Source organism: Malaclemys terrapin, chromosome 9 (genome assembly GCF_027887155.1).
Source record: "Malaclemys terrapin pileata isolate rMalTer1 chromosome 9, rMalTer1.hap1, whole genome shotgun sequence".
In the NCBI taxonomy this organism is placed as follows: domain Eukaryota; kingdom Metazoa; phylum Chordata; order Testudines; family Emydidae; genus Malaclemys; species Malaclemys terrapin.
Genome location: NC_071513.1, coordinates 74,942,246 through 74,956,171, shown reverse-complemented (window position 1 = coordinate 74,956,171; position 13,926 = coordinate 74,942,246). Strand labels below are relative to the sequence as shown.

Below are 13,926 nucleotides of genomic sequence, written 5' to 3'. Positions count from 1 at the left end.
CCCAATCTTCTTTGGGATCTGTTATTCAATGGGATAAAGTGCAGACACTCAGGCCCATGCTAGCAGATCACAGTACAGGATTAAGACCGTATACTGTAGTTTGGCTAAAATGACTAAAAAGGGTTATGGTAATTTTTTATGAATATGTGAAGAACAGAAACTTGAGTTGGCTGAAAGCTTTCCATTAAAATATTTATTTTGATGGCAATTGCTTTTTGATAAAACAGGTTTCAGGTCTTTCAATTCCAGTGAAAACAAAACAAAAAAACCTTTTAATCTACATTTTTCACAGTGGGAGGAAAAGACCGTTTCCTGACCAGTTCTCCTAGCAATGCTACAAACTGAGAGGGAATTGTTCAGGGTGGCACAAGGGAGGATAGTTAGGAGTCATGAGTTGAAATTAAGAAACCGGTAATTTAGTATGAATATTAAGAAAATCTTTTGGACAGTGTAATGTATTAAAATAGTCCAAAGAGAGTAATGGAAGCTTCATCCCTTAAGACAGTTTAAATCTAGAATGGACAAATTGCAGGACAACATATTATAGGGAATAACCCTGCATTTGCGTGAGAGGAACTGGATTATCTAATAGGTCTTTTCCATCTCCAATTTATACCATTCTATGATAAATTGTGTAGCGCCCCCTCTCCACCTGGGGGGTTACCTTCTTTAATGCCAATCTGCTTACAGGTTTGATGGACAGGTCTGGGTTCTTCTGGATCCCGCCACCCCTCAGCAGGGTGTATCTTTATTTTTTCCTATGAATTTGGCGGTGCCTCCACCCACCTCGCTCCTTCCTAGCAGGGTCACCAGGGCAGCTTGGGTGGAAAATTCTACCCATAGGGTAATCCCCACTTACTTGCCAGATAGTTGGAGACCTCCAAGAAATAACACAAACACATACAATATATTCAACACAATAATTATATTAAACAGGAGACAAATATAACAGGGTAAAACACTATTAGGTTCACTGGTGCCCACGCTGCTAATACCTGTGACTTTCCCCAGTCATGTGACTTGATGTAGCAAATGTAAGATTAGTGTCCCAGTGGTACGCGTACTTTGTTGGGGCCCTTGATGACCTATGATCACAAAATTCTTCTCTGCAGGGATTTAGCAGGGTGGCTGACTGGGTTCAGTAAAGCCCAAAGGACTCACAAGTTAGAGAAGGTGGTAAATCCCTCCATAGGTTTAATACGCAGATGGTTATAAAATCCCCAAACCCTTACTCCCTGGCTTAAGGACACAGTTCAGGGAGTAGTGGGTCCCCAAAACAAATTCCCAGACTGACTGACTAAAAGATGGTGCACTCACAAACTCCATGAATGATCCTCAGGTTCAGAGATGACTCTGGAGCAAATACTCACCAGCAACCACACAACAAAAACACTAACCCAGGAACCTATCCTTGCAACAAAGCCCAATGCCAACTCTGTCCACATATGTATTCAAATGACACCATCATAGGACCTAATCACATTAGCCACGCCATCAGGGGCTTGTTCACCTGCACATCTACCAATGTGATATATGCCATCATGTGCCAGCAATGCCCCTCTGCCATGTACATTGGCCAAACCGGACAGTCTCTACGCAAAAGAATAAATGGACACAAATCTGACATCAATAATCATAACATTCAAAAACCAGCAGGAGAACACTTCAGCCTCTCTGGTCACTCAGTAACAGACTTAAAGGCGGCAATTTTGCAACAGAAAAGCTTCAAAAACAGACTCCAACGAGAAACTGCTGAGCTTGAATTAATATGCAAACTAGATACCACTTGGGTTTGAATAGAGACTGGTTGGTAGTGGCTGGGTCATTACACATATTGAATCTATTTCCCCATGTTAAGTATCCTCACACCTTTTTGTCAACTGTCTAAAATGGGCCATCTTGATTATCACTACAAAAGTTTTTTTTTCTCCTGCTGATAATACCTCATTTTAATTAATTAGCCTCTTACAGTTGGTATGGCTACTTCCACCTTTTCACGTTCTCTGTATGTATATATATTTCTTACTATATGTTCCATTCTATGCATCTGATGAAGTGGGCTGTAGCCCACAAAAGCTTATGCTCAAGTAATTTGTTAGTCTCTAAGGTGCCACAAGTACTCCTGTTCTTTTTGCTGGACTCCTCTGCAGAGGGGCTGATCTCTTCAGGCAGGAATCAGGCTGCTTTGGTCCCAGGATTTCCCCTCACCACAAAGGAATGCAGGGCTCAACGTGCAGACTACACAACTGTACTAAAATCTAAACTGTAGTCTCCTACCCCAGCATCCAGACACACACACACACACACAGCAGGCAGAGCAGAGCTGACCACGTGGTGACTGGTCTCTCCTAAGGAGCTGGAGGACTAACTCAGCCTGGCTGGGGGAGTTTGATTGAACCCAGTCCTAACTATTCAATTTCCACTATTACATGCACAAATAATGTAATGTGAATGCAATTGCACCTCGTTGGACATTCAGATGCATGTTTCCCTGATATGCAGTCATGGAAATTGCATCTGTAAATCTGCCATGGAATTGCTTGAACAGTTTGTGCACACTATTGCACACATAACTTTGAAACAAAGTACACAGTGTTTAATTTTTAATTAACTCTGAACTGGTGTGTTATATAAATTACTAACATTTAATTGAAATACATAGTTTTTGTTTGCAGTAGATCTTTACTCCCTCCCATGTCAAAAACAAAAAAATTAAAAAAAAATTAATTAAACTAGACTACACTTACCAGGGGATCAACGCACAGCAATTGGTGATCAGGAGAGCATCTCCCGTCGACATAGCATAATGTGGACCCCGTGGTAAGTAGATCTAAGTACGTCGACTTCAGCTACGTTATTCACGTAGCTGAAGTTGCATAACTTAGATCGATCTCCCCCTGTAGTGTAGTCAAGGCCTAAACCTTGCTCACCCCTGAACACACACACACACACACACACACACACACACACACACACACACACACACACACACACACACACTTCTTTGTTACTTTCCCCCATGTCTCTCTTGTTTTTCCTTTCCACCCTAAGCTCTTTATCCTTAGTTTTGCTTACGATATGGTTCAAAAATTGTTTCCAAATGACTTTAAATTCTTCTAATTTATTTTCTAATCTTAAAATTACCCTTTCATGTGCAGCTGTTACTGCTGGATCTGCACTCCCCCTCTTTCTCTCACACAGAGCCTTTCCTTGCAGGAAAACCTACTAATCAATGCACATGTATGATTATGAGAATTCCATGATTTTAAATAATTTAATATGAAATATTATTGCTGAGTCTGGTTCTTAAAAAAAGGCTATCTGCCCTCTACCCCCCAGTTTAAGCTAATCTAATACGCATTACTGATCGAAACCAAGAGCTCTCTAGTTCACTTAATTCATAGTTATTCTTAGGCAATCTTGTTCCTTTGTTACAATATGACCGATTATTCACTATTCTTACACTTCTGATATAAGACTGTTGAGCTGCAGTGCCCAGTGAAAAAGGAGTGAATTAAGGATGGAGTGGCAGCCTTAAATCTAAATTATTTCATTTTTTATTGATTTTAAATCACTGTTAAAATTATAGTAGCAGATTTCTTTTAAAAAGTCTGCTTTCCTTTCTGCTTTGCACGATATACATTATTATTGGCTGTGAAAATTCTCATTACTTTGCAGTAATGTGTAGTACGCGATATAACAATGGCGGTATCTCTCACCATGATGTTGTGCAGTGCTACAGGCAGAACAATTATCACTTACTTAGACTAACAGGACACACAAGACAAATGGCCAGTGTAATTTTCCTCAGATATTGATACACAGGCAAAACACATCTCAGTTTCTTAGGTGAGAATTTCTCTATTAAAAGTTTGTACCTCTAGATGTTAGTTACACTGTGTCTTTTATTCTCAGTTTCCTGCATCTACTTGCCATTCAGCATTTATTAAAGGAACAATGTCATGTTTCAGCCATCTGTTGAAATATAAACTAATATAGCTCTTGTCTTTAGCCACCAAGACTGTTACTTTTAAATACTGTCTTAAGAAAAATAAGATCCCCAAAGTATTGGTTAACATGGCTCAGATTTGTTGTTTAATCCAATTATTCAAATACTCCTTTGAAAAAGACATAATTTCACAATTTACTAATGGATTTGATTTATTTTTATTTTTTTATGTGAAAAATGTTTTAGGGTGGGATTTTTCAAAAGTGCTCTTCACTGTCTCAACTCTGGTTGAATTGATTTCAGTGGCAAAATTACCACTGACTTCAGTAGGAGCAGGGTTAGGCCAATGCTCAGTGCTTTTGCATATCCCACCTTTAGAGCTCAGTTTCTCTATTGCACCTACAATAGGGGCGTGGGGAGAGCTAGCAGTGACCTGATCATGGCTCCCTGAATGTGCTCTGCCTGGTCCTGGAGTACAGTTATCCCCTGTACTTTTAACTTACACTGCTGGTGGAAGAGGTACTGCCAACAGATAGTCCAGCATGGTGGAGCCTGACCCATACCCCTAAATTCTATTGTCATGTGCTCTAGATTCTGCTACTAGCTTGTGGTTGTTTTGTTTTTTGGGTCTGTGGCTAAGCATGATGATAAGCAGGGAGGAGATGAGTGAGACTGTTGTGTTGAAAATGGTTTGAAGAGAGAGCAACAGATCACCTCAGGAGGGGGCTACATGGGAAGGAGATGACTTGGAATAACATTTATGTTCTCAAAAGAACCCAGGTCAGCTCAGTTTCTTGGTGGGTTGGTAATGGCAGTAAGCTGATGTCTATATACTTCAGCTGTTAGCTGTCAAACTATACTTCACAGAAAAGACTGTAGGCCAGGAGCTCATGCAATGCATATCTACAGAGTAGAAGACAAAGAAGCAGAGAATTTTGCTTTCTGACAGACTGAGGCACCATCAAGGATTAAGTGCTGGTAAGGAACCCTAAAACACATCTACAGCAGGGGAGAAGCTGTAAGGAAGTTACCGGAAAGGACAAAGAGGAAAATGTATAGGCCTGTATTCATTCCATTACTCTAGTCTTTGTTTCTGCAGTCAGTTATGAAATAGTTATGTATAGCAAGGCTGTAAAGAGAGCCCTCTGAAGCTAGATGTAATCACCTTGCTCAAATGCATTACTAGTTAAACAGTTAGCCATATATTTACATTGAACCTGCTAGCAAATCCCGTTGGGAATGCCTGCCACTTAGACAAAATCTTTTGTCCTGAATGTAAAACTACTGTGTGTCATGAAAGCTCTGACACAGCACTTCATCTCAGAGATCTTGCAGAAGCTAGACTTCAGAGTAAAGATAAAGAGCCCAGAGCTGCAAAGACCCATGTGTGTAAATAACTTTATTCAGCCAAGTAGTCTAAATGTGGTGGATGGGACTGCTCATATGAGTAAAGTTATACTACAGGATAATGCCAAAGAGAACCCACATGCCCACGGATGGAGATAGTGATTTTAATCTATAGTCTGTAATGTAGACATGATTCTGTCCTGAGAATTTCAAATGTGCCATTGTCTTAACAAAGAGATAACTAGAGTATGGTGAATTTTTAAGCAAGATACCCTAACTTGTGTGCAGTATAGCTCCAAGTTGTAAGGATTTTAAGTTAAGTGAGAATCAGACTCGAGCCATCTAGTTTCTGTGTCACAGGTTTAGATTGTGGATGGTGTAGGGTTCCCCCCCCTTCCACAGTGACAGTTTGGTATGAAATATGTGACTCAGAATGCTTATAATCAGATTTACTTTAATGTAAAAAAAATCATTGAAACAGCATATAAAGCACCATGGGAAACTTACATTTTTTTGTCTGCAAAAAAATGTTATCCAAACCACTATAATCCCTTGATGGATTTGAGACACGCAGCAAAATAGCATCAGTATGGCCCTCAGGCTTCACGGTGTTCCATCTAGAATTACATATTTGCTTTTGGAGCAAATCTAAGTTTAGCAGCAGCTTATCATTTAACAAGTGAAATATGGTGCCAGTCATGTCCAGAGATACTGCAAGGAAAATTTGGTGAATCCAAAGTATGGTTATAGAATAGTATCAGAAACAAACATAAAAAAGAGCATGCAAGGCCTTGGCAGAAGTTTAAAAAAGCCCAATTTATGCCTAAGGGAGCTAGAGGCATGTTTAGCTCATTATACTCTCACTGCAGCACTCTAATACCATGCTCCATAATTCCACTAAATTTTTCCTGCGTCTCAAGTTTTGATGAAGATTTCTCAGTGGATCTTTACATTACAGAAGGATAAAATATTTTCTGTGTGTACTGGTCAAGGCTGTTTTCAACCCAAATTCTAGAGCAAAAATAAAATCAGAGGGTTAACTGGAGCAGACCAAAAATTATGGGGTTCCTCAGCTAACGTGTGAAATGAGAATGTGGTGGGTAAAGAAGTGTTTGCCAACCTCTCTCTCTGCAATAAATATAATTACAAATGCATGTAATAAATCAAATGTTCCAAATTTGTTAACACAAGATAGTTGCCCATGTTGTGGGGCATATGAAGTTGCACCAGCCCAGGGAGATCCTCAAGAAGGGTTTATATAAGAGCACTTATGTAACTCTCAGATGCACACAGGGAGGGAGTCTGATGCTCCTGCACAGGGCAGTTGAGTTTTACAGAGAGAGACTGGGGCCCTGGCTCCACCTTATTTAGAGTGTCTAGCACCCATGCAGCACCAGGCGAGAGCAGCCCCTGTACATAGGAGCATGCAGGAGCTGCAGTTATGACTGGCCTCTGTGCAAAGATCACAAGAGCAGGGGAAGAAAGGTTCTTTGTATCCCCAGCCTCGGCCCTTTACATTTGTGTAAGGGCCTGGTACAATCTTGTATGGCATTTATAGGATGGTAGGCAGGCAAAGTATTTAGTGCTAGGCCCAATGTCTGTGCTGTGATGTGAAAATGTAAAGCATTGTATTCTTATTCAGAATAATACATTTCTGGACAATGTTTGCTGCCTTCTGTTGCACTACTGGATATTTTGGATCATTTACAGATCATTAGTTTACACTTCCACAAAGAGTGACCACACAGATGCCAGGATTTATTGGTACACATAGTTCAGCTGTCTCTTGGCTTTCAACAAAATAGAGAGTCTAGTTGGGCTCAAGGAAGCTCTCCTTACAAGGAATGTGCTCGCTTGATTAGTAAGTCAGAATTCCACACAAATCAAAAGGACCATACGTGTGATCCTTGGAGATGACCAGTCTAACTGGCATCTGTTGTTGTGACTTGTCGCAGGAAGTTTGCCCAGGAGAGCGTGAACTCTTGGGTATTACAAGGTCTAAGAAGTTTCAGTAGAAATAATTGAACAAATTGCCAGGCAAGGCTTAAATAAATCAATTAATTTTGTCTTCAAAACAAGAATGACACGTAGCAGATTCTGGCTAGTCTCTATGAGAGTATGGGACAGAAGGAGCATACCCTCCCAGCACAAGAGCCAGTCATACTCTCTGTCTCTGCGCCATACTGTGTATTATGGCGTTTTTGCACCTGTCTCTGAAATACCTGGTACTGGCCATTACTAGAGACAGGACGGTGAGGTAGGACTGCTGTCTGATCCAGTGCAGCAATTCTTCTGGTCCTAAATGCATGTTAGAAATTGTCGATATAAGTACTCAGCATGACCCACTGCATTAATATGGTTAAACAGAGCAGTGTCCATAGGGCTGGCTACAGCATCCATTTCTCAACTATTATTAAAGGGGTTGTGTTAGTGAAGCACTTTCTACTGCTTCCTTCCAAATACAGATTCAGCAAGAAGTCAGCTCCAGTAGACATTGGTCATACCTGACTAAAGATTTCTCTTTCTGTGACAAAAGTAGAGACTGCAGCCAGGCTTCTTGACCTAGCCCATGAGCAAGATTGAAAGCAGTAAAGCCTGGAGTATCAGAGGGACTCGGAGTACCTAGGTGAGAGACTAGAGGTCGGGAAGGACAGAGTGCTCAGACCAAAGGGCAGAGGAAGAAGCCACTTTTGACAACAGAAATGGACTTATAAGAAGTATCTTTGCAAGGGTTTCTGCAAATGGAACCCATGTGCAGTTTTGCTCTTGCGTTAGCCCTCTTTGCTCAAGGTAAACAGGACTTGTGCACACTTTAAAAATAAATAAGTTGTATTAGGAGACAAATACTCTGAATCTGTGACACCAACTTCTCTTCCCCAGGAAATTGACCCACTGCAAAGCCCTCAAACCTGCTACACTGGTGCAGCTAGATGCCTACTGGGATTTTCAAAAGCACCTAGGCACCTACCTTACATTGAAATGATTGGGAGTTGTTCCTACTGGTATTTTCAAAAGTGCCTCTGTGCCCAGCTCCTATTCATTTCAATATGAGGTGCTTTTGAAAATACCAGTAGGAGCCTATCTGCATCTTTAGGCACCTACATATCTTTAAAAATCTGGCCCTTTGCCCCTAAAGAGAAGCAGATCTCCAGTCCCAACACCTTCCTATTAGCCTGTACTTTCTCTTATAGGCTTGACGTGCTTCCTGGGAAGGTAATGAGCTCCAACTGTTTTATGGGCCTGCTGGTTAACATTCATATCCCTGCATAGAAATCTGGCCTGGAGATGCAGGACTTTTTAACCCAGTCTCTATTCTACACCTCCTGGGAGCCTGTCATAGAATGACTGGTCCCTTTAAGGAGAGATGGTGGCCAATCACACCTGTAAGTTAATAATTAACTAACTGCTTCCAGGCTAAGGGGGCAAGACTAAAGAGGGTCAGGTGCTAGCTTAATGGACAGGGGGCCTTATAAAAGGGCTGTGTGGAGGGTTTTTTTGAAACCCCGGGAAGCAGGTGGATGCCGGTGGAAGGACTTGAGCCAGAGTGTGTCGGAGGACAGGTACTCCAGGAGAAGTAGCCTGGGGGATGAGTGCTCTAGTCCAAACAAAGAAAGGGGGGTACATCTACACAGCCTGTGGCAGTGAGTCTCCTGGCCTGGTCAACAGACGCTGGCTCGTGATAATGCTCTAAAAATAGCTACGTAGACATTGCTTTGAAGTTGTGGCCTAGACTAGAGCTCCGGCTTGTTTCCTAATGAGGCTTGTTTTTACCAGCTGGGTAGCCATACACAGAGCTAGCTGAGAAATGAGCAGGAAACGGGGCCCAGAAGGTGGGATGAAGAGAAGCGGCTGAAGGGCAGAAGAATCTTTGTTTGGGACTTTTTAGTTTGGACTCTTGCTACCCCAGAAGAGGCTACGTCTGTTTGTGACTTGGCTGGAGGACTAAGCCATAGGTCCTGCACAGACTGATGAGTGGAGACTGGAAGAGACCCACCTCAAGGAGGCAAACTGAGGCAGGGAGTGCGAGCAACACCATACTCGGCCTGCAGGGGGATGTTATGGGGCAACCATAACTGAGCCAGAAGGGTAGAGTACCTCTTCACAAAAAGACTGTCTTCATTTCTTCAACTGACGATTTGTCACAGGAGTAGTATTTGTAATAACTATTGCCCTTAAAAATGGATTGAAATTAAGAAAACGAAAAACACTCAGGTTTTCTCCAGTTAATTTGTGTGTTTAACAGGAAAATCAGATAATTGGGAATGTGCCAAAATTCATTGTCTGACCAGATGTACCATAAAAATCTTAAACCCCTGCAGAATAGTATATTGCAATAAAGAAAACTAAAGCTGCTCAGTGTATAGGTTTAGCAAGGAGAATCATAACACCAAAAACTTCTATTTGTCTAATTTTAGTACTAAGTCCTTCAGTCTGAATTTCCCAGCAAAATCATTCATTATCTGACTGATATTCCTGTTTATTTATCCAGGCTAAAAAAATTGTTAATTTGCATTTTTTTTTTAATTAAGGGCTTCAAAATTCTGCTGTAGATATGCCAAAATTCTGTCTCCCAATTTTTAGCTATGTGCTGCAAGACAGATGCTAAACAGCCAAGAAGCATTAGTAAAGATAAATTGATATCAACAGGTATTATGGTCGTAGCATCCCACTAATTAGCTACATGAAAAAAGTATTTTATTTTAGCACCACAGGTGGAATACAGAATAGTAAGAAGACATTGTCTGAGTACAGCATTGCTTTTTGCATTGGAAATACAGTTCTCCTCTATTAGAAATAATAAAAATATTGAATGTCACCTTACAGAAAGCTCTTCTGTTTCTGCAGTTCTACACAGTGCTCTTTAATCTGTTCTTTTCCTAAACAGCACCTGCACCATACCAGTTTTAGTGATCGTTTAAAGGCCTACTCTGACCTGAATCATTCTCATCAAGCCTGTCTCCTGCTTTCATCAATGTTTCTGAGGGATTGATCTGTGCTAGTATCTCCTTTTTTGTTGTGAATCATAACATTTTATAACATACTATTTGGAACTACCAAAAATTGGGCTTTAGGTCTCCACTTAAAATAAAGCTGATTTTGTTTTGCTCAGCACAGGAATCAGAAAATTCATATGTTCAAAAGCTATTCTTACCATGCATAAATCGGCATTTGCTTCTAGCGTTCTCCATCTTGCTGAAAAGTAGCTATTTTTGATGCTGGCAGTAGGAGGGATCATAATGTCAGAAGCAATCCAGTTTCCAAACTGCTTTATTAAAGATTTGACAATTTATTTAAATGTTAAGCATTTTCTTTAAATATTAATAAAACTTTTCTGATTGTTAAGATGATGGTTTATACCAGGGGTAGGCAATCGATGGCACGCGTGCCAAAGGCGGCATGCAAGCTGATTTTCTGTGGCACTCACACTGCTCGGGTCCTGGCCACCGGTCCGGGGGGGCTCTGCATTTTAATTTAATTTTAAATGAAGCTTTGTAAACATTTTAAAAACCTTATTTACTTTACATACAACAATAGTTTAGTTGTATATTATAGACTTATAGAAAGAGACCGTTTAAAAACATTAACATGTATTATTGGCACACGAAACCTTAAATCTGAGTGAATAAAAGAAGACTCAGCACACCACTTCTGAAAGGTTGCCGACCCCTGGTTTATACTTTAGAGGAGGGTTGCAGATACCAGTCATTGGCTAAAACATACCAATTGGAATTAAAAACCATATGCCTAATTCTTGCTGGCATACAGAAACAGGCATAAAGGACTTCCAGATGGGAGCATATATAATATATGCTATGAAAACTGTATTAATATGCAAACTAACCTCATAAATGGCTCCCTCCAATGATCTAGTGCTCCGTCAGGGGACTGCACGGAGACCATTGCTGGTCAGAGAGCAGCTTTAGTGGCAGAGCATGCCATTTTACCCCATGCCATACCCCTTAATGTACCTCCCTGGCTTTTGTCACCAAGGGCCTGCAGTGACAGTGGTCAGAAAGGTCAGCCTGTGCGTAACCAGCATACAACCACGCTCCAGGTTTTCAGGTGTGTGTTTATGCACAATGCCAGCATTGTTCCTTAATTCTGTAAAAAGTGAGAATTGCTTCTCAGTATGTGCGCTGAACAAATGCAGTGCCATTTCCCTTCCTCATTATCACTGCCTCCACTGAGGATTGGGGTGACAACATGAGGGAAAGCAAAAGAAAATAGAATGTCTGTTGTGCATGGTAATGAACCAGACGCAAAGAAAAGCACAATCCCTGAGCAGCAACAGCAACAACAAAAAACAGTTTAATCTAATCAGGGGCCACACACTATTATGCACTAATCATAGTTATATGCTTTTTACATGGTGCCATTACAGGACAGAGATAAGGCTGTTTTGGTGCCTTACCTGTGCATTTCTATACTTTGACAATGTGGGTGTAATAAAGTCCTTGGTGGGTTAGGTGGTCTAGTGGTTAGCATTCCTGGTGCCCCTTCCCAGTGGGTTGGTCTTACAGTCCTGGTCCTCCTCTGCTCAGATGTGTGGTGAGGATTACAGGTGGTTCAAGTCCCTCTTATAGTGGGGGCAGTGGTAGGAGAACCCCAGCCCACCCACTCCACCGAGCTGAAACCCAGGGCTCTAGGAGGGCAACAGTGTCTGGCCCCCAAAGGTGCCCTCCCTAGGTCACTTCCTCCCACTGCTTTCCTGTCTCAGCTTTCAGTCCCAAATAAGGTGAAAATATAACCAACCCATCAGCTCCAACCAGGCTCAGCCCTCCTGGGGCTTCTCCAACCCTTCTCAGGAGCCTTTGGGGTAGGTTTGGCCTTCTGAGCTGGGTTGCTCCCTTTTCAATCTATTCTCCAGCTGGCGCATGCTCTGCAGAGTTGGAGAGGCAGGGCTACCTGGGCCCAGTACTGTCCTTTAACCCCTTCTGACTCAGTGTGGATTTTTTTTTAAGATTAACCTTAACTCTGAATTTCCTGGGTCTCTAATGCTTGTTTTGGGGGTAATTACAACTTCTCTGTATCCTTTTTACCACTAAATTGATATGTAAACAATCTTAACTCCAGTTTAACATAGTTCTAATCAGGAAATTTATAGCAAAAGTAAAAAAATGATTTTTTAAATAATATGATACTTAGCAGTGTCCCTTTAGTCATCAAATAGAGAAATTAGAGTCAAAGCCCAGTGAAGTGAAGGGAAATACTCCCCTTGACTCTAATGAGATTCAGATCATACCCTGCCTAGGCACATTGCAAATAAACTGGTACAATTAAAAAAACAAAATAACAGGATGCTTCGTTAAGGTTTAATTAAGTTCTACATTTACCTGTTTTCCACTTGATGCTTTGTTTGAAACACTGTCATCTTTTCATTACTGTGGTATGTGACTTCAGCAGATGGATTATCAGTGAATGATCTGATACTTTAATTCTGGAAATTAATTCAGTTATCTATTTTGTGTCTCAATATATGGTATGGTATTTTGTTTCACCAGAACGCAAGAAGGTTATTAAGCAAACCTTGTTTTAATTATGAGCATATTATTAATAGGGTCCTTTGTCATAGCTCTGCATCTCCTGAAACTTGCAGGATTATGTCTGAGTTTGTTCGTAATTGCTCCTACTGTGGGCAGCATTGTGTTATGTGTAATAGCTTAGATGGACTTTTCTTGAATTATAGGAGGGATTTGCATTGTTTGTAAAGGATTTTCAAGTATTTTTTCTCAAATGTGCACTTAGTTCACAGAAAACCGGTCTCTGTTTTGGGGCTAGGATCTTTAAATGATATACTCCTGAAGTAAAACCTTATTAAAAGCTTGCTTTTGAGGGCTCTGCTCCCTCTTCAAATTGGAATTCTTTTCCATTAGACCTGAGAATGGTCTAACGGCACAGCATGATCCTTAAAGAAACTATTGTCAGAATTTTAGTTGTAGGATTTTTAAGTTTATGCAACTACTATATATGAAGGTCAAGTTTTGCAACTAGAAATATGGTCTGTACACCTCCACTTCTGCATTTTATATGATCATTTGCCTGACTTCAAGAGCCAGATGCTAAAAGACTCAAGAAATTGCTGATCTCTAGCAGAATCATCAGGATAAAAATGGGTATCCAAAAACCTAAAGCATTAGCCATCTTCCTATTCATCCATCCCAACGTTCGTGTTGTACCACTGTTTCTTTCTTTCGTTTCTGGACATTCTGCCCTCAGAAGAGTTGGAGAGAGATTTGAAAATAAGACAGAAATACTGAACAGCTGACTGTGGCTAGTTGATCTCTAGTGATCTCTTGTGGAATTCAGGATGGGTTAATAAGCCCATAAAAACTTTGGCTGACATTTTCAAAAACAAGTGCCTGAAACCATATTTAGGCCTCCAATAAGTGGTTTGATTTTTCAAAAGCTGAGCAAACTCCATGGCTCCAATCTGGATTTAGGAACCTAAATATGGGAATCTGGGATTTTTGGTTTTTTTTATGATGATGATGTTTTTTTAAACTTTAGTCATGGTGAGACTGACACAGTGAGGTTCTGAGCACCTTCAATTTCCCCTGAAGTTAAAGGGAATTGAGAGCCTTTGGCAACTTGCAAAGAGACATTCAGCATCTTCCCAAGGTCTGACATTG

At 40.8% G+C, this 13,926-nt stretch overlaps 1 protein-coding gene and 1 long non-coding RNA gene across 2 annotated transcripts in view; one reads left to right on the top strand and one right to left on the bottom strand.

Annotated features, from left to right (window-relative positions):
• Positions 1–10,516, bottom strand: part of LOC128843714 (uncharacterized) — a 71,505-nt gene extending 60,989 nt beyond the window's left edge. Inside the window, exon 1 of the long non-coding RNA XR_008446336.1 lies at positions 10,449–10,516. This is a non-coding gene — a long non-coding RNA (uncharacterized LOC128843714). The remainder of the gene's footprint in view (positions 1–10,448) is intronic.
• The window catches only part of SLC9A9 (solute carrier family 9 member A9), a 328,270-nt gene that overhangs the window by 170,474 nt on the left and 143,870 nt on the right, over positions 1–13,926 (top strand). The gene's annotated exons all lie outside the window — the stretch shown is intronic.